This window comes from Lonchura striata, chromosome 5, assembly GCF_050655825.1.
Source record: "Lonchura striata isolate lonStrDom1 chromosome 5, ASM5065582v1, whole genome shotgun sequence".
Lineage (NCBI taxonomy): Eukaryota > Metazoa > Chordata > Aves > Passeriformes > Estrildidae > Lonchura > Lonchura striata.
Window position 1 is genome coordinate 24,728,213 of NC_140707.1, and position 23,259 is coordinate 24,751,471.

The following is a 23,259-nucleotide window of genomic DNA, read 5'->3' on the forward strand; positions in this document are numbered from 1 at the left end:
CAGGGAGCACCGCTGACTCCTCTGCTCATCCTCTTTCCGCCTCCTTCCCCGGCCAAAATCAAGCCAGTTGCACTGCCTGGACTTTCCTGGAAGATTTTCCTTCTCTAGTCTTTTAGGTGATTTCCTAAAGCTTGAGGCTGGGGTTTTGGTTATATTTATATTAATGGAAGGGGAATGGGAAAAAAGAAAAGAAGAAAGACTAGGCTGTCACCACCCATGGACATTACCTGGGGTGACACTGCTAAAAGTTGTGGACAAGGCTCAGCACGATGAGTTTCTAAGGCATGCTCCAGGCACATGAAAGCTATGGAAATGGATCTAGTGCAGGAGACAGATCCATTTATACAGGGGCACAACACATCACTTACCTCTCACAGAAAGCTTTAACCCAGAAGGGGGTTCCTCTCAGGAGGCTTTTAGCAGCTGGTGGAAAGCATCCCAGCTACTGGAAAGCATCAATCATGTCAAGGCATCCCAGCATCCAGAAAAGCACTGACTGCACCGGCAAGGTTGAAGTCCCTTAATTCCTACCTTCTAGTTGCACTGGCAGAGTAACCTCCACACTTGAATCATGAGAACTCTAATAGCAACTTCCAAAAAATGGCAATTACCTTCGTCTGTGATTAGGAATCACCTTAAGATTGGATACCGGATGCTTTTCATGCACGGAGTTAAAGTAGAAAAATAGTAGCGTGACTGTGGAAGGTGCAAGTATTTCCACTGAAATGCATCTGGCTCCTTCTAATCTGGGAATTTCACCTAACAGCTGGATTTGCCTGTTTGTCATCTTAATCATTTTTCAACTCCCATCTCTGTAGAGCAGGATGACCATAAATCACCACTAACACACAAAAGATTAACGGTGATTTTAAATGTGCTTTTCCAGAAGCAACCCAAAGCTACGCCAGAGATGTTTAGAGCAATTATCACACTCATACTAAGGCATGCACCTGTGTAGCCTCACATATTATACCAATTTTCCCAGCTTCAGCTGGGAATAGCAGAGCTTGTCTCGGGTAGGAGGGAGGACAGGAAGATCTGTGTCAGGTAGAGCTGTACCTGCACACACATTAGAGGGGCTGAGAGGGGACTCGTGCTACAGGACCCCTTTACAGCCCACAGCAACTCTATTTTATATTCCAGCCCAGAGTAAACTCTAGGTCAGTGGCGTAAACATGAAAGTTGCTGAGGATCTTCCCCCAGAATCTCAGTGACAGAAAAGCCTTTGCTGAAACATGATGACTGCAAACCCTTATCAGCACACCATGGTGCTTTTATTTTCTCACTGGCAGTGTCCCATTCTGACAGCACCTGCTGGAATTCAACAACGTGTATAGGCTTTCTACTGTAACACGGCAATTATTCCATCAGTTTATTTTTGTTTCGTACACCCACCCCCTCAAATAAAAAATAACCCCACCAGTAAAGCACAATTTTCAATGTCCCTGACCAAACTATTGTGCTACAAACATATACTGAGTAAAAAAAAAAAAAAATCCAAACAAAAAACCAAAAAGACCCAAATAAAACCAAACAAAAATATTGAAAAACAACCCTGAAGGTTAGAATAAACAAAGTTGTCTTTGATCTAGAGACTGGCCCACACTGCAAATAAATGTATTACCACTTAGCCACATATACATGCCACATGAACAGAAATAAAAGGAATCCTCAAGATAGGACAATGATTTGGTATTTTATATTACTACCATGGTGCACTTACAAATTGCACTGGTTTCAAGATGTTCTTTTGGATTTGTGACAATATGGCCTAATCTTGCAGGCTCGTGTCACTGCCAGTTGTTTCATCCAGAAGCTCAAGTCCTGTGCCTGTGAAGTGCATGCTTCATATGAAGACACTCAAAATGATGATGCTGGAAAGGATTAACAGTTTAGAAAATACCAAGACAAGAGGTTAAAATGTCTACGAAGATATTTTGGGGTAGGGAGTTGTTTCAAGATGTCCAGTTTTATTTAGAGCTTGTAAATATCATGGCATATCCCACACCATGTCCTCCCTCCTCTCCTCCTTTGGGCACTTCACATATTCTTACCCAAATACGCAGTAGTAACTTCTTGCAACAAAGTTGACTAAGAAGCAAATCACTGTATAAATCTTTCAAAACATGTTTAAATATAGCTTAGTAAACCAGGAATGTTGGGCAGAAACTGCTGAAAGCACTCATACTGGTAAAGCTGAAATGCGACATGATCTCAACGTATTTGAACATTCAATTATATGTTCAATTATATGAAACGTTTTTCCAGGGTAATATCAGATTTAAGACCGAAGTGTAGCAAATGTGATTGGACTGTTTTGGAATCTTCCTAAGACAAATGACTGAAAGATCAAGGTGTTTTATTTCCTATTTGGATCAATGATCAATAAGTCTTATATATGAGAATCACACATTTTGAATAGAAAACACACTTTTTTAATAAGTGCAAGTTAGACTGAATAAAATTACTATGTTTGGAGAGCAAAGCTCACTATTTTTTAAGTCATTGCAATCTATATAATTATGAAGTAACTTGAATAAGGCATCTTACATTGGTCCTAAATTTTTTACTCAAGTAAAACACACATTGATTCCAACGTGAGTGTTGCCTGAGTAATAGAGTTCCCTGTCAAACTGTTAAAATCAGCTAACTTTCAAAAGCCTGCAGATTGATGGAATAACGTGATTATACTAAAGGTATGTATTTAATATGGAAAAAAAAATATTCAAGTAACCAGGCAAAGCCTCTTCACATTTCCCACTTACAATAAACCAAGGCAGTAATAAGTAAATATTTTTAGGGGGTTTATAACTCTGTGACTGCTCATAAAGACATTTCAGCTTGTGATTTTATTTATGTAAGTCATGCCAGTGAATCAGTACTCTCATGTCACAAGTATCTGAGGTTTAGCATCTAGGACAATAGACATAGGAATAAACTGGCTTTAAATATTCCACTAGCAAAACAAGACTGCTTTTTGCCGTGGATGGCACTGTAAGAGTTCTTTTGCAATGTCGTGTTTAAAAGTTTGTGAGTGATGATATACATTCTCTTTGTTTTGAGTGAATAAGCCCTTTGTCAACATAACGTAGCAGAGTTAGATTTTAAAAAGGTTCTCACAGAAAGACAGAATTCCTTCACAAAAACCCATCAGACAAACGAAAAATACCGACATACACCTTTTTCTTTTTTTTTTAATGAAGTATTAAAGCTTGATTCTAATAAGAATATTAAGTAAATAAATGTTAGCTCTACTCAGTGCTATTAGCATAGTTGAAATAGTAGTTTATAAATTTTTGAGAGCATCAGCATCATGATATGGTTGTCATAGAAACTGCAACAATATGTCATTTCAATTAATTTTACATGCAGTGATGCTGAGGTCCATGTAACAATTCTTTTAGGAAGTTCTAGAAGTAAATATTGAATAGAAGGAATAAAAACATTAATAGGTAATGGTACCCCTAAATTATTATTTAATTAACAAAATGGGAAGAAATCTAAATTATTCTAAAATAATGACTGTGCTGGAGGAATTAGTTAAGCAGACTTTGACTTCACAACACCAAAATTAAATGACAAAAGCTACGGAAACATTCAAACTCTAAGTGAAAAAAGTATCTTTTTCCAAATAAAGCAGGGAAAAAAAAACATAAAAAAAGAGATTTATTCCTGTTCACAAAATATAAAACATGCAATAGTTTTAAATCGTCAATGTTCCTTTTGTGCGAGCAAGAAGCAAAAAGTCAAATGTTACAAATCCAGGACCATAATACAAGATTTTTAAAAAGCTTTAAAGGTAGGAAATGTAACATGAATAGATTTATTTTTCCTGTATAATGCAGCTACTGTGTGTTATGAATGCTACCTTAAGTAAATCATTGCCAGACACACTCAACTGACATTAATGACTTGATTATTAGAACAGAAAAGCTAACCAAAATAAAGGCAGTGTTTCTAAAAAAATAATAATTGTATTGTAGCAGTGTGAGTTTTTATTTATTATTTTTTATGTTATGTATGAACACATACTTCTGTTTTCTTATTGCATATATATGATACAATACCTGACCTGATAGTTTATATATGAAAGAAAATACCGAGCACATCGTAATGAGAAAAAAATTTAGATTTTCAACACATTATATACAGGAATCAATACTTCCACAGTATATTTTGTTTAAATTTACTGAGTTGCCACACAGACTAGAACCTGCAAGACCTTTCAAACTGAGATGTGAAACAAGCTGTTTGTAAGTAAATGAAAACTATCGATATTACAAAAAAGAAAATAAATTAAAAGGAAAAAGAAGAAAGCCCCCAGCCTAAGGAAGCTATCTGCAGTGAGAAAGGAGAAGCATCTAGAGCTCTCCTTTCTGATAGGATTAAGGAATGCTACAAAAGAAGCATTTAAATCTCTAGTTTTCCCTGACAATTAACAATGAAAAGCAGATGTTTACAAAGCTATTTTACATGCTCGTTTATAAGATGCTAAAAGATGGTTTGTGGATGGTAAGAAGGAAGAGCTGGATAACTGCTTGTCTGGTGTATATTTAAAAGCATTTTCATTGGCTCAGTTATTGTTAATAATGAAAGAAACACTTTGTGCTGTATAGCTGTGACTATAGAAAACTGCCATCGTAAAGTCCTCAACAAACTCTTAAGATGCAATTTACAAAGATAATAATATCACAGAATTATTTCACTTCTCTGAATGCTACACATTTGCATACCAGGACTGTGTACAATATACTCATAATGCACATTCATAACAACAAGGACTTCTTAACATTGCAACAGCACAAGATCTGTGCATTAAAAATCTACAGTTCCAAGTTTTCCTTTTTGGTGGGAAACCATTTGTATAAACCAGATGCTCTGCATCTACTCAGAGAAAGCTCACGTTCAGCTCTACACCTTTATTGAATGAGATCATATTGGGAAAATGACAAAACACTGAAAGGTAGCAGCAATATTAATAAATTCCCCCTCACAGAGAAACATGGCCAATTAAGTTTTCACACAAATTTGAGCAGAAGTCTGGTCTATAACTGTGAGTCAGGAGATGTGGGTTCTATTCCTGGCTGTGCTACAAACCTACAGAGTGTTTCTGAACAAGTCACTTACACCAAGTCACTTGAGTAGAAAAATGCTAAGAATGCCTGTCTCAATTTAGACAGATCCATATCTGCCTCTATCTGCTTCAATGCCTGCAAATGTGGAAGTAAGTCCCTAAAAACCTGGGGCCTACCCTTTTTGGACTTTGCATCTTATCCTATTTCTATACCTGGAGGGAGCCTGTAGGGGACTTAATTCATGAAAGACTCCTCACATACTGATTATATTTATGCAAAACTAGATCCCCATTAAAAGGGCCAGCCCTGCTTGTTTCATGCTCACATTTCACTTCACACATTTGTAGGAGTCCCATTTACTCTAATAGACTTATTCACTCTGTATAATTCTGGGCATCTAAACTTCTGCAGCATCAGGAACTAAGTTAATGGAATAGATAATGTATACAAATACTCATAGATAGTAATGAGCTTCAGCATTCACACTTAAAATCCTGCATCACATTCGATAGGAGGATTTTTAAGTATTGCTATTACAACATCCTGGTACAAGTAAGACAATGCATACCTTACTTGACATTAAAATTTTTTGAAATCTTGGAATATCTCCATTTTCAAAATAAACAAAACTCTCTTTGCAAAGTGTAAACTAATTCCAAAATCTGCAGTTCTCATCGTAAAAGACACTCATAAATCACCTGTGCATCGCCACCATCCAAGCTGCTTTTGGTTTCTGCCTCAGCCACTGAATAAATTCTACTTTTTGTTAATGCTTATGTTATTCCTACTACTTCTCCAGTTGTGAATGAATATATTACACTAAAGTACAAAAATATTTAATTCATATTAGTTGGCTAGATTTCATTTCCTCGACGGACTCTTCCGCAACTCAGACTTCCCATCTCCGGGACACTCTCTTGGACTAAAACTGTGCTACATGCATAATGATATGCAAAGTAGGTCAAGTTTCCAATGTGGAGCTACAGCCATCCTTAACTTCACCCAAATGGATACTGCTCACATGGTGAAAACTAAACAGGCACAGAAATGTTTACAGAATTTGGGCTGAAAGTAGCAAACAGTCTTCCTGCCTTAGGTGGATTTTTACCATAACACAAATTATTTACACTGAACTCTAACAGCAAGGGATAATTGAAAATATTTATCTACCTTTCAACAAAACAGTACGGGGAAAATACCTTCCCAGCAGCTGTTATTAGTAGGGCAGAAGGGGACAAAAGAAGGAAACAGCTTCTCTCTGAGTCAGTAACAGCCTGCACTGGTGCTGCATTATTGCCAAGTACCAAACCAGCTAATAAAATGCAGCTCACAACTGCCCACATTTTCTAGTACCACATTCCCCAGCCCTGAAACACAAAAGGTATCCTCCCTTCTCCCTCCCCTCCTTCCCACAGAAATTACACTCCTGTCTGGGTCCTTGACTGCTGGCCTGCCACAACCACATAGCAGGGGACACAATTTGCCTCTGTCTCAGTATTTTGCCATTATTTTAATTTGATGGTATTTTAATAATACAGAGTGGTTAGACTCCTCAGACTGCCATCTGAAATGTTGGTGACTAAGGGTTCTGTTCTGAGAAGGTTCTTTCATTTTTTTAAATTATTTTTTATTTAAAATTTTTCATATTTTCTGGCTTGAATATTTCTTTCAATTAGCTTTCTCATTTAAGCAATAGAAAGGTTAGCATTATAGGGTTGGGGTTTCTCTTAACTTAGGAAATGTTTACGGTGTTCATCAAAGGAGTTGATGTTCCTGGAAGTTGAAATTAAAAGGAAAAGCATGTTAAGAAAATAAAGAGCACTTTAGAATCAATATGGTCACACACACCCCAGATCCCCAACTTGTATAGTCAGCAAGCAATCATTTCTTTAGGATGGCAATTTTCCACTTAAGCACTGAAACATCAGCCTCGATTGTAAAGCAGTGTTCAGGGCACCATAGCTTCTGCCTTTGCTTTTCTTGTCCTTTCTACAGCCTAGAGTTGTAAAGGACATTTGTCATGTCGTGTTTTTTTAATATACAAAAGCGGGGAGAGCTGAGTGTGGAATTAGCAATGTCTAGGTTTTGAATGCACACTTTTATCACAGCTACACATGATGAACCTTTTACAGAACATCCTCCACACTCGTGTTCAGCACAGGGAGCAATTCCTGAAAAACAGCACTAAATTCTCTGACATACTTCCTAAGGTTCTGGGTCAAAGGAAGAGAAACAGGGATTTGTCAAGGTCTATTTAATGAGTCTGAGAAATGAAAACACTAAAATCTGTGGTTTAAATGTAGTACACTATACCAAACCCTTTTTTCAGTTTGAAAAAACTTATTTCTCTCCTATACAGTATTTGGCATACTTGTTTTCCAAGAGTGAGATTCAAACTTTTCAAAGCCTTTACATAAGGAACTTGCTTTTTTTTTGCTCAAAAAATTAATGAATGATACAAATCCTTTGATTTAGAGAGAAGTTTTATTTTGTGGAGAATATTAAGAGATTTTACTGTTGATATTTCCACATTAATATACATTATTTATCTCCACAGGGTGGCGAAAAAGAGAAAATTGCAAAGACTTACTGGGTGGCAGGAAGTGGGATTCACTATAATCAACAGCAGCAGGGGACTCTTTGAGGTTGTGTTGCAAGATATATTCAAGATTCTAGCAGAAAGAAAATAATTGCATTTAATATTGTGCTGGTGGGAAATAACATATGTTCAATCTTTTCCAGCCTTTACACTTACATTTAGATTTAGACTCTTGCCCTTTCGATGCAGAGATACTACTCCTTAAAATCTGGATTTTTTTTTTTTTTTTAATTCTTATTTTTAACCACACTTATGCAGAGAATATCCTGTCATTAGCCAGCTAGATTTTTATGCTACTTGCAAATTTTATTTCAAAAATTTACTAAGGTTTCATGAACATACTCAGTGGACTAAATAAATAACTCTATGTTCAATAAGCAAGCTATTGCCAAAACACAGTAAAGTTTCCAGCATTATTTTACTTTAGATACTTTTTTAATGTAAAACCCAAAGATTATATATTTTCTCTGATGTTTGCTTAAAATTTCTTTCTCGTTCAAACCACTACATTTCTTAGAAATTCAGAACTTTAAAATGGATGTAGCTCTGTCTGTGTAAAGAGTAGTAAGTTGATGAAATATTTGCAGTTAGCTAATACAAAAAAGCTGACAGTCATATAAAGGTTTTCCACACTTAAAGGGATTAAAAATTTGTGCATATGATAATTGAGCTTCAATCTTAGTTTATAGCTCATAAAAGTTCAGGAAATTAAAAGTAGCTGTCTAGTATAAGCTAACTGTGCAGAATTTCTTTATAATCAAATCCATCCATCCATACAGAGAGGTATCACCAAAGCACATTTCAATATTGCCTGGTTTGCCCATGAAGTAGAAGAGGAACTAGCACTGGAGAAGTCTGTCCCTTTCTCCCACTTTGAAAAAGACCTAGAAACAATTCATTTAGGCTAGATACCAGTATTGTAGAGACTAAGCCAAGTGAGATGAATTCCAATTTCCACAGTAATTGCAACTCTTGTCTAGTCTTACCATTTACCTTTAGTCATTCCCTGCTTTGTGATACTTCAGAATGGGTATCTTGGAGCAGATCATCATCTGTGTAAAGGCTAAAGGAACAGGCACAATTTAGGCCAATAGCATCAGCCTATTCCTTCCCTATGAATTTAGTTGCACACTTCAAGGAACCATATTAAATTATTTTTCAATGAAAATCTGTTAAATGTGTTATTTTTTTTTTCATAACCCTATTGCTTTATTGATTTTCTCTGTAAATACAAATGAAATTACATGTATATATGTGTAAAAACACTTAATGGATTTCTGGAATCCATTGGATTGGACTTACAGGTGGCTACCAAGAGACTTAAACTGGGAGGTTTGAGTGGGAGGAGGAGAGGGAGAACAATCTTCCATTCAAGAACAGTCTTCTTAAAAGTCATGTCAAGGCTAAACAGGCTGGGTCATTGGTAAAATGTAATAAATATAAATACATGCACTTCACAAGCTGCAATTCCACGGTTACTTTACACAGCTTAATGACTGGCATGTACTTTTTTTGCTTTAAAAAAAAAATATTTACTTTTCTTGCTCCACCTACACTGCCAGCAGTAACATTACACGGCTCCATGCTCTGTCAGCTGAAGCAACTGCTGTGGTTTTGGGGGGCAAGGAGAGGGGCTCTGCTGTGATTTGGAAAAGTGCAACTACACAAAAGAGTAGTGCTGGCCCCAGAGGGAACAGTGGCAGGGAATGGGTGCGGGTGTGGAGATCAGCTCAGAGAAAAGGTGGAACTGCAGCCTGGAGTTGGGATCTGATGGCACCTCAAACCCACAAAGAATTCAGGTCATCAGTGCCTCATCTACAACCAAGGCTTCCCATTCTTTCCCTTGCCTCAGCACTAACACCCACGCAGGTGCACAGGAGCCAACCCAGGGAGGCTGCTCGTCTGTAAGCTAACCCCACCAAAGTGAAGAGAAAAAAAAAATAAAAGAACAATGAAACAAAAAAACTTTTCAGCCAGATCTGTTCCAAGGAGCAATTCACAGAAGGATCAGACAAGAGCCAGTGCCAGCACAGCGCAGAAGGTGGAAACACAGAGCCAGAGCCAATAGAGGAGAGGACAAGGCAGCCCAAACTTAGATCAACTCCAGCTGTGATGGACCCAGAGCTGGAGCCAGCCTGACCGCTTAGAAGCTTCCTAAAACCTCTGCACTTTCTCTAAAAACACTGAGATAGAATGAGTAAGTATAAAGAGTTTAAATTACCACGATACCAGAGAAATAAAATCAAGATTCTTACTTAAACATTACTGAGCGGGTCAAGAAGCAAGAAAAAACTGTCATGGTCTTAAAGATATGTAGCAGAGTTTCTGTAGGGTGTAACAGGCCAGGAAAAATCCTTCCTGAACTACACAGATCACACTTGTGAGTAAATTTCTCCTTTCTAAGCCTTCATTGTGTAGATGAGAAGATAAGGTAGAGACTGTTTGAGAAGGATTGAAAAAGACTGAAACCAACAAGAGTAGGAGATGGCATTTGGAAAATTATTAGTGTGGAAGACAGCACATTTTTTCTCTGTGCAAAATCTAAATTTGCCATCTCACACCCTTAAAACATGAATATTTTCTTACTTGAGAATATGTCAGTTTTTAGAACAGATTTATCTGGCTAACATTTGTAAGGGCAACTACATACACATGACGAAGTGTTGGAAAACTGAATCTATAAGAACAGAGAAAAATACTTAGGAGACAAGAAATCCAAAATAAAGAATTTCTAATACTACACTCAGACTGTAAATTAAGCAAAAACTCTAATATGTTGACAACAGTAACAGCAGCAAGAAAAAAGTCTCTGTAAAATATCGATTTGGAAATTGCAGACAAAAACTGCAGGGAAGCTATAAAGTATTGGTGTGTTAATTCCTTAAAGAGAATAGGCTATTTGGAAGCATATAAATAAATAGATATTAGTTAGTAGGTTTAGCTTTCCTATTGAAGATTACACTAGTTGGAAGGAAGATAAAATCTATCACTGATTTTGGGGAAACCACCTAAAAAAAATTAGGCAAGTTTATATTGACTATATACTTGCCAAAAAGGCCCAGAAGGAAGAATTCTAGCAGACAACAAGGTGACACATGGACACATGGACTGTTCCCAGATACACACTGATTAGCCGGCAGGTCTTTGAATGTAACTAGGATAAGTCAATTTACAGATACTTTCGTGCTCCCACTTCCTGTCTTCTCCTGATAATTTAGGTAATTAGTATAAATTATTTGCAGACACAAAAAGAGATATCTAAAAGTAAAGTAGTGGAGACAAGGTATGTTAAAGGTTAACACAAACACATTCTGGAGGACAGCAGTGGAGAGCAATATGGAAAGAGTGTAAAAGATACTTCAAGGGGAAAATGCTGCAAATCAGAGGAATTCAAAGAAGAGAAAAGCAGGCAAAAGTAATACTCATGCAATCAACACATTTGCAGATTTGGAGAATTAATGGATGACAGATTTCTAGAAATAAAATTTTCTCAGAAGTAAAAGTTTCACGTGTGATGTCCTCTGGCCTTATGTACAGGAGAAGGAAGGTAAGGAACTTGATTTCAAAGTTTTGTTTACTGGCCTGCCCTGGCTGAGATAATAAAACCAAAGTTTGGTTAATCCAATTGGGATTTGTATTGATTTGTTGTTGTTAGCAGCATTGCTCTGTTGTACTTTCTGGGTCCTTGAGCAAGCAGGAAGAAACCTGGGGAGAAATGCATGGAATGGGGAAGATTAGGATGGTAGCCCTGAGGCTGGGAAAATGTAACATGGGCTTTTATGATACAGCTACAAAAACACCTGTAAATGCCATGTCTTTCTGCTCAGCTTTGTCTATATACATTTGGTAGCAGTTCTCAAAACTGGGTTTTTGTTAGTCAAGCAGATCAAGTCAGTCAAACACAAACTGCCTGTAGGAGCACAGCTCAAGGATTCAACCAACCTTAGTGGATGGACTTAATCAGATCCAACCTCTGATTCATTAGATTCAACATATTTCCTCAGGGAATTTGTCAGAAATAAGACATTTTTAAATTTTTTAATCGAAACAAACAAACAAAATGCAAAAAAACCCAAACCAAAATATAATGAAACAGAAGTATCTTCTTAGCAGTAGACATATGAGTAAGAATATAAAGACATCAGAATATCTTTCCCATCTGCATTAATTTAACCTAGAAACTACAACTCCTGTCTAAGCCAGTCTCCACAGAGTGGAGTGCCCAGATTTTGACCAATATTCTCTTTAATCAGTATGTGTTGATGTACAACTGTGTACCTTTAGGAACTGCTGTCGTCAGAGCAGATGATGCAGGCAGTGTTTGGCAATTATCCCATGCTGTGTGCCACAGGGTTGTTCAATCCAGCATGCCTCCTCACAGTCCTGCCATCACAACAAATTATGATATAAACATAGGGAAGTTTACAATAATACAATTATGAACTAACCATCTTAATTTACTAGAGAACATAGAGTATTCCAAAGCAGTAACATGTTTGTTACCTTAAAATGTTATCACTGGTCTCCTTTTGTAATGAGTTCATGATATCAAACGTCCTCTTTATTAAATATTGGTCACTGGGAAAATTCATGGGTGATCAGTGATCTTTTAAAATCTTCTGATTGTCATTCATCTCCCATAATATCTTAAGAAATATGTCCTTGCCTGATTAGATGTTTTGGTATCATCAAAAGGAAATAATAAAACCACTCTAAAATAATAAATGCTCTCCATAGTGAATTTCAGATCTGCAAATGCATATCAGTACAGCAAATATAAATTGCCTTATTTTATTAACTGCCTTATTTTGGTATTATAAAAGCTTGAAAGTAGTTAACCAACACACCAGGACCCTAGAAACTAAGGCAGTCTTTTTTTTTTTTTTTTTTTTTTTTTTTATAAACAGACTGAAGCCATCGCAACTCACCCAAAGTCTTAGTTCTCCTGTGGGAAGACAGATAAAAGCTTAATCCTTAGAGAACAATGAGAAATCCAAATAAATTCCTCCATCCTAAATTATCACCAGGATTACAAATGAGCTAATTACAATGCAAGAATATGAACTGGGCTGCTTATAGGACAGTGTGCAAATTTAAAACTGCTCTACACTGAAGGGAGGTTTTCTATTCACACTGTCCTGGACTGGAATCTGTTTTCCTGCGCAATGATTAAAAGTACCTGCAAATGTACATACACTCTGCATGTTTCTCAGGAATTAGATATGAACATTTGAAATTAAGAATTCTTAATTAAATTATAAATAGCTACATACTATATTTTGGTGTCTTTGTTACAATTTTAAATATGCAGTACTTACATATTTACACATTAAAAAGTTGTACTTTAAAATGGAAACAGTTACGGTTCCAATCTGCTACTCATAACATACAAAAATAACAGATATACATAATTCCAGTAGGCACTGTAATTTATTATTTTAGCCTCTACCAATAAAAACATTTTCAAGCAATTTTTTGACCAGAAGTTTATGAACTAAAGTTGGAAAGGTGGTTCTATAGGCCAAGTAACCAATTTCCTATCAATGACTTTCTCCCTTGTTTCCAAGTCTCTGTTGCACACAGAGACTTCATTAAAGTAGATTGCAAAAAAAAAAAAAAAGTGAAACAATATTTGTCTTTCATGTTGCAGCTTTAATTTACTTCAGTATGTTATCATACACTTCCAAATAAGTAACCTTAGATTTATAATTCTGATTTTTTTAGGCACCATAATGACTTTAAAAATAATTGTTATTTTAATATGATAAATATTAATCCTATTGATAAAAAAATTAATTATATTGTTATCCAAAAACAACAAAGCCATAATCAAAGATAAAAACAGCCATTGTCTGCATGTTAATTTCATTACATATGTAAGATTGTTATCTCTGTTCAATTGCTCAACTGCTCAACAGTCAGAATTCATTTTTTATCAGCCCAACAAAATAAATTCAGTCACTTTTAGCTGTGATACAAAATGACCATAAAAAACCCAACTCATAACTGCATTCCACTCTACCAGGCACTACTCATAGACAGAAGATACACAGTAAAAGGCCAATTCTATCCTGCAAAGTCCAAAGTTTAACAGACAAGAGAAACAGAAGGCATGAGGAAAGAATGTAATGCCTAAATAAAGGTGTGGAATGTGGGGAAAAGAGAAGGTAAGAAAATGGCTATATGGTCACAGCCATTATGTTACATACACATACATTTGCATTCCTAGAGATATATACATTTATAGATATAGATGTATGTTTATATGCATGAAGACATGGGAAGACACATACATAGAAGATACACATTAATTATTTTACTTCCCGAAGAAATCCAAACATGTTGAAAAAACAGGAAAACACTCTGCTTGACCATACTCTTTACCTGTTAATGAGCTGCTAATTAAGACTTAGCAAAATACATGGTCATAAATTTTACTGTAGACCTTTTTCCCTAAGGGAAACCTTAAGGAAAAACCATACAAACAAAATATCTTTGTTCTACCTGAATAATATCTTTTTGTATAAGTGTCTTAACATTTATAATCAGAAAGCAAAAACTATTCATAGCTTTCTAACAGAAGTGAAATTAGTGCCTATTATAAGTGAAGCCAATAGGAGGCAGCACAATAAATTAATAAAAAAATTTGGTTTCTTCATGGTCTTTCTGACTCATCTCTTCCTATGCCAGACTGTGCACTGCTGTATTTCATTGGCTGTTTCTCTAATCCTAATCCTTGCCTCCATGACAGAAGACATGAGTTTTGTGGCAGTTAAAGCAAAACTGCTCAGTAGTACCAAGATGTATGCTCACACAAGTCAAAACACTCATGGAAATAGGGAAATCAAAGCCCACTCCAAGATCCAGCACCACTCTTCAAAGCTCCCCTGCTCACCTTGGTGTTGTAATCTCTGAATAACATCTCTGTCCCACTTCAAACACACACAGGTATCACCATTACAGTCACCAAGCTGCTGCTGAGGCCACAAAGTGATGGTTTGAAATAAAGGCAATACACTTTAGCAGAGATGCTAAACAAGATAAATGATGTATTCTGCTGAGTTCCAGAGAGATGCGCTAGATACATGAAAACCTTGAAAGATTTCTGCACCTGCTTAAATTCAGAACAACTTTCCAACAAAAGGTAAGATTTTATTTTAGGTGTAACCAATCCTTTTTCTTCTGCTGTAGTTCTGCAGGCACACTTGCCCACCATTTTACTTTAACTATCACCAAATTACATGTTTTGTTGTTTTGTCCAGAAGAGATTTTGTCATTCTTATTGTTGCCCAAGGACACCAGCCAGAACAATAAACAGCTCCAAATAAGTTCCCCTTACACAGTCTTGGACATGCCAAAAACTTACCTGCTAAAGTCTGATCACACATGAATTGTGTTCAAATTTTGTTAGTCCTTAAATCAGAAAGTTTTCATTTATTCTAACAGATACATGAGGAAATATAGATTTAAAACTTTATTTTAAAAATCCAGTAAGACACATCACCTAAATACAGAATGAAATGTATTTCACAGTGGCAGTCAAGGAGAACCCTCTGAATGCTCATTTAAAACAGAAAGCATATATGAAATATATACGTGAACTACAATGCATTGACTTGTCAAACAGAAGGAATATTATAACAGCAGATCCAGGGCTATTCCTTTTTTACTTTCACTAGTCCACAGTTCTCCTGATTTGCATTAACAAGGCTGCTGCCACTGGTAAGTCTCTTTGCATTTGACATGAAAATTAACTGTAGACTAATTTTAGGAATATCATAAACATCCTTCTAGAAGTATATCACAGGTTTTTTTCAATATGCAAAAACTTTTTCTCCTGAATACCAAGGAGAAAACAGACATTCATTATCTAAGTTCCTCTTTAAAAGGATAGATCCTGCACATTTTTCAGTTTTAAGACAGCTGGCCACCAGTAGGGAAGAAAGGGCTGAAATTCTTAAAATAATTGACAAGACACTGTGCAGACTCCCAAAGGCTTTCTGGAATGGGTGTCTCCTAAATCAAATATTAGAGCATTTCCCTGAGTTTATAATATGTATTATATAATCCAATTATCTGTTCATTACAGTAATCTTCCTTCTCTTCTGTTTTCAAGTTCCTCTTCTCTTTTTGGTACACATTTGTGACTATTCTCTTTGTTTTAGCAGAGAATATATGTTAAAGGTTGTCCAAGAAACATTTTACGGTAAGAGAGCATCCAATAAACACTATTTTAAATGTCCCAGAATAAGTTGCACAGCTCACAAAGCACACAAATAAATGGTTATTGCACTGAAGTATTCAGCACTTTTAACACTGTCCCCAGCAAACCAAGGTTGTTTCAACAGTTGAAAATGCAGAGAGCAGCCTACATAGGTCCATTTCAAACACGACTGCTTCTGAACATGACAGCATGAAGACAGCAGCATGTCTTCACTGTGGTTTCCAAACTAACTAAGCAGAGATTCCTGGAAGACATCACTTTTTTGGAAGAGCAGCACTGCCATTTATGAAATGTTCTTCAAATCCTAACACTTAGTGGAGCTGTGCTGTACCTTTAGAGGTAACTACACGCACCTTTCAAAAATATTAAAACACACATTGTAACAGCCCACTGAGTGCTGCCAATAAACCACTGCTGTGTCTACATGTGCTGTACCTACAGAGAAACAGAGATACAAAACAAGGACTTGATTTACCCCAACCACAAAAACCATCTGTTTCATAACTGCAAGAACTCTGACCTCTCAAGTCCCTATGCCTTAACCACTTGTCCAACACAGACACCCACACACACTCTCCTTAGTAATTATTTCCTAAGAAATAAATGCAGCATGGTTGCAAAACTGTAGCATAGATAGACTGAAATAATTCTTCAGCTGCTTGTACTTGCAGATATAAACAGTACACAGCTCATAATCCACCTGCAGTTTTCAGAAGGTTTTGATGTCAATGCTGTTTAAACACGTTCTCTAAAATGTTGAGTCTATAATCCCTCAATATGTGTCAGATAAAGGATTTCTTATTGATTTGAGGTCAGGATTTCAGCATAATGAAACTCCTGCAAACTTAAGGCTTTTTATGTTGTTTCTTTTCCTTTGTCTGGCTACTCCCTTTCCACTTTCAAACATGCAATCTGTGATCCATGAGACTTAGGAAAAAATCCAAAACTGTTTTCCTTGTAATTCAGTACATCCAGGTAAAACCATGCTAGAAGGTTATTATTGATGCCTTGTTTGCTCACGCCATACTCACAATCTATTATATGTAATCCCCGGATATTGTGAAGAATCATTGCTAGAATTAAAGAGCCTTTGTTTGAACTTAAAGTTTTGGTGAGTGAAAGGCATCTGCTAATAGAAGACAAGCTTGGGAAAAAAGCCTGCAGAAAACAGTATTTCCTTACTGCTACCAGTTTTGCAAACTAGCCACAAAAGCAGCATCTAGCCTCAACAAATTGGTTCAGGTGCCTAAGGTTAATATTCACAGTGTTTTCCTGGGACGTATCTTGCCCTCCTTAACACATCCAGTGTTGCATCATTAACTCATTAAGTTTATTTAAAAACCCATCTCCCTATTTGCGTGATAGGCTGCAGCTAACAGTCTGTTTTGTAAACTGAGCAAGTTTATTCTTGGTCTGTGTTCATGCAATGCTGAAGATTTGTCTACATACAAAAGTTATGCCTAATTACGCTGATTTAATTTAATCAGCTCAATCCCTGCACTGTGATGAGATCATAAGGTTGCTTTCTACATGTGAAGTTCCTCACTGGGGAAGATGGACACAACCCTTCTACAGTACTAAAGTTGCATCCATGTGCTGGCTACACTCACACAACTACTTTAATAAAACATAATGTGCACTGCCAAAGCATTTACACTGCTCTAGAACCTGTGTTTCAAACCTGAGACACATCTGAGAGTACATGGCCCTTAGAAATCTTGGTAAGAGATTTTACCAGGAATTAAATTACCAGGAATTAAAATACTCTCATTTTTTGATGTGTATTATTTGAAAGCTGATGTAAAGTTTCACATGTAACAGTCAGTACCTCGTCTGAGTTTTGGCAGTACCAACTTCCTGAGCTTCTGTGGCATCCCAGTAGTTGAGAAGGTGTTGCAGTTTTCAGTGTGAACAATCCCTAATTTTGGATGCTTTTAAATAGCATTCTGGATGTATTTCAATCTGTTGCTTGGTAGACTGAAAAAATGAAGTTGCAAAGTCACCTGAGCCGACATAACCTAGTAAATATTTGAAATTTTAAAAAGTGTTGAAAATATTTCAGATTTTTTTTTTAACTTAGGATGAGATTCTTTTCAGTAGATTGCAAAATGAAATGGTTCTTTGTTACATGGTAGTGCTGAACTATAAAACAATGTGAAACATCAGTAATCTTAAATTTTATTAATGGAAATAACTAATAAGAAAATTAATCATTGATGACATTGTTATTTTTATAATTGAGCAGGAATCACTATTCCAGGGCACTAGGAACTGAGGAAAAATAACATTTAAGAATTGCAAAGCCCCATAATATGTAGCTTTAATAATGGACTTTCAACAGGTATGTTTTAATAAACAGATTGTTATGTAAGCAGTGGAAACGTTCACAGTGTGGCTACCATGTGACTTGCTGTGCAAAGCAATCCTCTACTTCAATAGTATAAAAACATTATTAACTCCACAGATATGATGACAGAAACATTCTAAATGCTAGCAGACTGTAAAAGCAGTATCTTATAGACTCTTGGATTACTGGGGACAAGGTTATGGAACACCCTAATAAAAGTTTTCAGTGCTCAATAAATAACATCATTTGCATGTGGAAACTTTTAGGTATAATATTCTTTCTTCGCACCATTCCTATAGATTCATAGAGACAAAAACACAACAAAAAGTAAGAGTTTTATATACATATACATATATATGCAAATTACAGGCTGCATGAAAAAGACTATGTGCTTTTACTCATGTATTATACAAAGATTCTAGATGCATATTCCCTTATGAATTGAATAGCTTATGAAATTCAGTGTAAGATAATGAAAATACAGATGTTTAGGCTTCTCAGTCAAATTACTGTTATTACTGTAAAGCAAAAATAGTCTGAAATGGCCAAACCTGTCTACAACAGACACAGCTTTTTTAGCTGGATAGAGGAAAGATACACACAGCCCAAAAACTTTCATGTTATAAATCACTCCAGGAATAATGATGGATTTATAGCTCCCTCTCAATAGTGCAGACAAGCACTACTCTGATCCAAACCCCTGGGATCAGGCAGGTGGCCTGATACACCCTCACTCCAGGCCCTTTGGATCCACCCAAGCATCAGCACTGAAAGTTATTAGCAAGGCATAAAGGATTTGGAAAAGCAGCATATTTACTATTGTTTGTATCTGAAATGTTCAATATTTGGTGACTTTCTGAAGTTTTATTGAGGAACATTTGTTGGTTATTAAATCACTCTCCACTCAGTTGCTCTATGGAACAACACTGGACTCTCTTGAAGGCTTGGGTGGCCCAACAGTCTGTGGCTACTCTCGGACTTCCCTTCCTAGATATATTTACCTTACTCCTACCATTTCGTATGGAATTATTTGTTGGTTTCAGTGCCATTCCTTCCTCTGAGGCTGCACTTCCATCTCACTGAATTTTTATCTTTTAGATTCATTTCACCTCTTCAAGGGGTAAAGAAATTGAGGAAATTATTCCAAATGTAATTTTCTATGCTTCCATCTCTTTGTGATAAGCAGGCACATTCTGAAAAGCACAGTGATGGATTCCTTTGTATCATGATTTCTCTGCAGATCTAACAAATAAGCAACAAAAAAAAATCTCAGCTAATATGGGATTTCAGCTTAGATAGTCACAAATTAACCAGAGAAGGGTGTATGTTAGTTTAAACAAATTACTTACATTTTCCATTTTTGGTCTATAGCATAAGAAATTAGATAGTTAATTTTAAATGCAAAATTTTGTACAGCGTGCAAATCATGTCTGTATGTCAAACTGAAATAACAAACCTAATGAGGAATGTTAAAAAAGCAAGACCTATTAGTTTAAAGATACATGGAAGCAGCCAAAGATGACAAACATGCATAAAATTCAAAACATGATGGAAAAAGGAACAGGCACTGAACCACATAAATCAGTGTTTTGAATTCTATTTCTCTGTGGGTATAATTGTACCTTAGTTTCTTATAATGATTTATTGAGGTAAATAGTCTGTATGGTTTAACAGCTACAGCTTCAAAGTGTCAGGCACAGACTCTCCTTTATTCATGAGGCAGCTGAGTATTGGGATGTGAATCAGCTTCTGTATTCTGGGACTTGGCAAAGTTTGTTTTTAAGGTCCTTATAAAGGATTCATGTTGATGCAGCTATTCAAATGTGAAAAACACTGTGCTGTAATGGATGAAATAGAAAAGCTTTACAGTAATTCTGGAGGAAAAAAGTAAAAACACTGAAATAAACCATTCAGAATTACCTTCAGGAAAAGAAAAGACCATCCCAGAGTTAATTTTAATACATTATACCGTTAGGGGGAACACAGAAAAAAAGCTAATTTCTTGATGAAGCACAAAAGTGTGATGGGATTCCAGAATTTACTTCTAGGTTAAAATAAAATAAAGTACAAGAAAGAAATGGTAGAAGTTTAAGCTGTGACATTCACATTTTGGGTTGATTGCCAAACCACACGTTCTATTGCTCTCAGACCAGGATAAACCAACCATTAACTAATCAAAAGAATCATTATCCATGAAAGCTATGATGGCATTTTAACAGTTCTTAATCTATTAATAAGAAAGAATAATTTGCAAAATATATTCCCTCTTCTGTTTACATTCACAGAGCCATTCTTAGCAGAAATTATATGTAGGCTCCCATGGTGTAGAAACCCTATGAAAGCCATGAAAATTCACTAAGCTTCCTTACGTCCCGTGCCAAGATATTCAGCAGGAACTTTGGTCGTTGCCAAGAAACACGTGTGCCTCAGATACAGAAGCTCTGCGTGTACCGGTATTTCAACATTCCTGGAGAGAAATGTGACCCCTTGATGCATACCCTGGTTTGCTGGCATGCTCACATTCCTCCCCATCTGTCAGAGTGGCATGCTGCCTTCTCACAAGGTGGGGATGCCAGTTCAGGAGCACAGGTGCCAACCAAATATAGGTTTGGACTAATACTCTGTAAAATGTGGCAAATGACATTTCACCTGCAAGAGGACCATCCTACCTGTGGCCCATGCCAAATTAGCATTGCATGCTTCATTAGCAAAGGGGGTCATCAGCTGAAAATCACAGGCAGAACCAGAAATGCTGGCTTTCTGGATAACATCTCCTAGCTGAGAGCCTGCAGCACCGAGGTTTAATTTACAACATGCCAAATTTTCCTAACATTGCAGCCATACAGCCCTTTGGAGCAAGATGCAGCAGACCATGGACAGAGATCTGTTGAATTCATCCTCCCAGACTAATTTCTGACAAATTTCAAGATTCTTTAAAAAGGCACATGAATTAACAGTGGGGGGAAAGCATAAATAAAGATTTGTGTTTCCTCTAAGGGGGTTTCTATCACCACAAAGAAAACCACCTTCATTGAGGGTCCAAAAAAGCCAAACTAAGACTAACACTATTTTCAAACAAATTGCTCATATAATTTTAAAATTCTTAAAGTCTATAAAATATTTTTATAAAGATTGACATACAATATAAAAAAGTCATTAATTTCTAGTTTGAGAATTTATGTACATGTGAAAGTAATGAACAGCCATTACACAAAAATCATTCAAAATGCAATGACAACACTGGATAACATTAAACAGTATTTCAATATCCTCAGAATGAAGTACAGTTTGAACCCTTTCATTAATAAAAATATTCCCCACTATATTAGTCTAACAAGAAGAATTAAATATTCCATTGATTAGTAAACAGAATAGCCACAAAGCACTGTTGGTTTTGCCTCCAAATTAGCACAGCCTACTTCATTTATAAATGTACAAAAGAAAAATGAAGCATTGCTAGTCTGAAAAAAATTACCAGCTTTCAGGAAACAATTTGCTATCCTTTCTTTGGTAACTTACTATGATTTCTGTAATTTATTTATCCCATGATGTACCTGGTATATCATCAGCTTTAGGTGGTTTTGTTAAACTGGCTATCCAAAAATGAGTCATATTATGCATAATTCTGCATTATTTAGGCTATTCGGAAGGCACACCATTGCTACTTCCCAAATGACAAACTCAGAGCTATTAATACCTACAAGCACAAAATTATAACTCAATATATTGAATTCTACAATTACAATTCAATACACTAAGATGCAAAGTCCTGCCTCTGAGATGGAATAACCCCATGCAACATTACAGGCTGGGGGCCAACTGGCTAGAAAGCCTATTTGCAAGGGAAGAAACTGGAGGTCCCTGTGGACAAACTGAGCATGAGCCAGCAGTGTGCCCTGGCAGCAAAGGCAGCCAACAGCATCCCAGGCTGTTTTAAGAGAAGCACTGCCGGCAGGTTGAGGGACCTGGTAATTTCCCTCTTCCTGGCATTTGAGAGACTGAATCGGGAGCAACGGTCCAGCTCTGGTCTTCCCAGGACAAGGCAAATACTGAAACAGTGAAGCAAGACAACTGGGAGGCTGCAGTGTGATATGCAAGATAGACAAGAAGCTGAGAGAGCTGGGCTTGCACAGCCTGGGGAAGAGCAGCTGAGGGTGAGAGCTTATTGCTGCCTGCAACAGCCTAACAAGGGAAGATGGAACAAGGTTCCTTGCAGAGATGCACAGGGACATGACAAGAGGCAATGGACACAATCTGAACTATTCCAATTCAATATAAGGAAAAAAAAATTACCTTGAGGGTAGTCAAACACTGGGCTAGGTTGCCAAGAAACACTGTGGCATCAGCATCCTTGGACAGAGTCCAGCTTGAATGGAGATGGCCCTGTGTAACCTGCTCTAATTGGACCTGCACCGAGCAAGAGGTAGGACTGGATGGCCCCCGGGTGGTGCTTTCACATCTACATATTTCTGTGAAATATCTGCTAGGATTTTGTATGATACATATCCCAGTTTTAACAAAATACAGGAACATTTCAGAGTATCACACTCCAGGCAATCACTAAACTATTCAGGGCCAGTAGCCAGCCTTACATTTACTTTTTTCGTCTTTTCCTTCAAACAAAGTCTTCAGTCTTTTGTGCAGAACTTATTTCTAGTAAATTAACAGTATTAGATGTGGCATTTACACTATGCCTTTCCACTTTGGATCCTAAATGCTTTAGAAATTATGCTTTACTTAACATAGTAACAGGCTCCTGTTATGCCCACAGCAAAACACGGAAGGTGGCATAAAGTCAGTAGAACAGCATATTTTTCTTCCTAGCACACTGTGCCTGTACATCACTAACCACTACCCTCAGGTAAAGGATTTTTCCCTGTCCAAAATTCCATGACAGTCTCGGGCCTGTCATAAATACCACCATATTAAGTGGACGTACTCTTTCATGTCTAGGCTAATGTATTTAAAATTTATTATTTCAGATTAATAAAAATATCCTGATGCTTGGGCTGCA

At 36.7% G+C, this 23,259-nt stretch overlaps 1 protein-coding gene across 1 annotated transcript in view; it reads left to right on the plus strand.

Moving 5' to 3' along the window:
• The window catches only part of LOC116183758 (uncharacterized), a 32,544-nt gene that overhangs the window by 3,435 nt on the left and 5,850 nt on the right, over nt 1-23,259 (plus strand). The gene's annotated exons all lie outside the window — the stretch shown is intronic.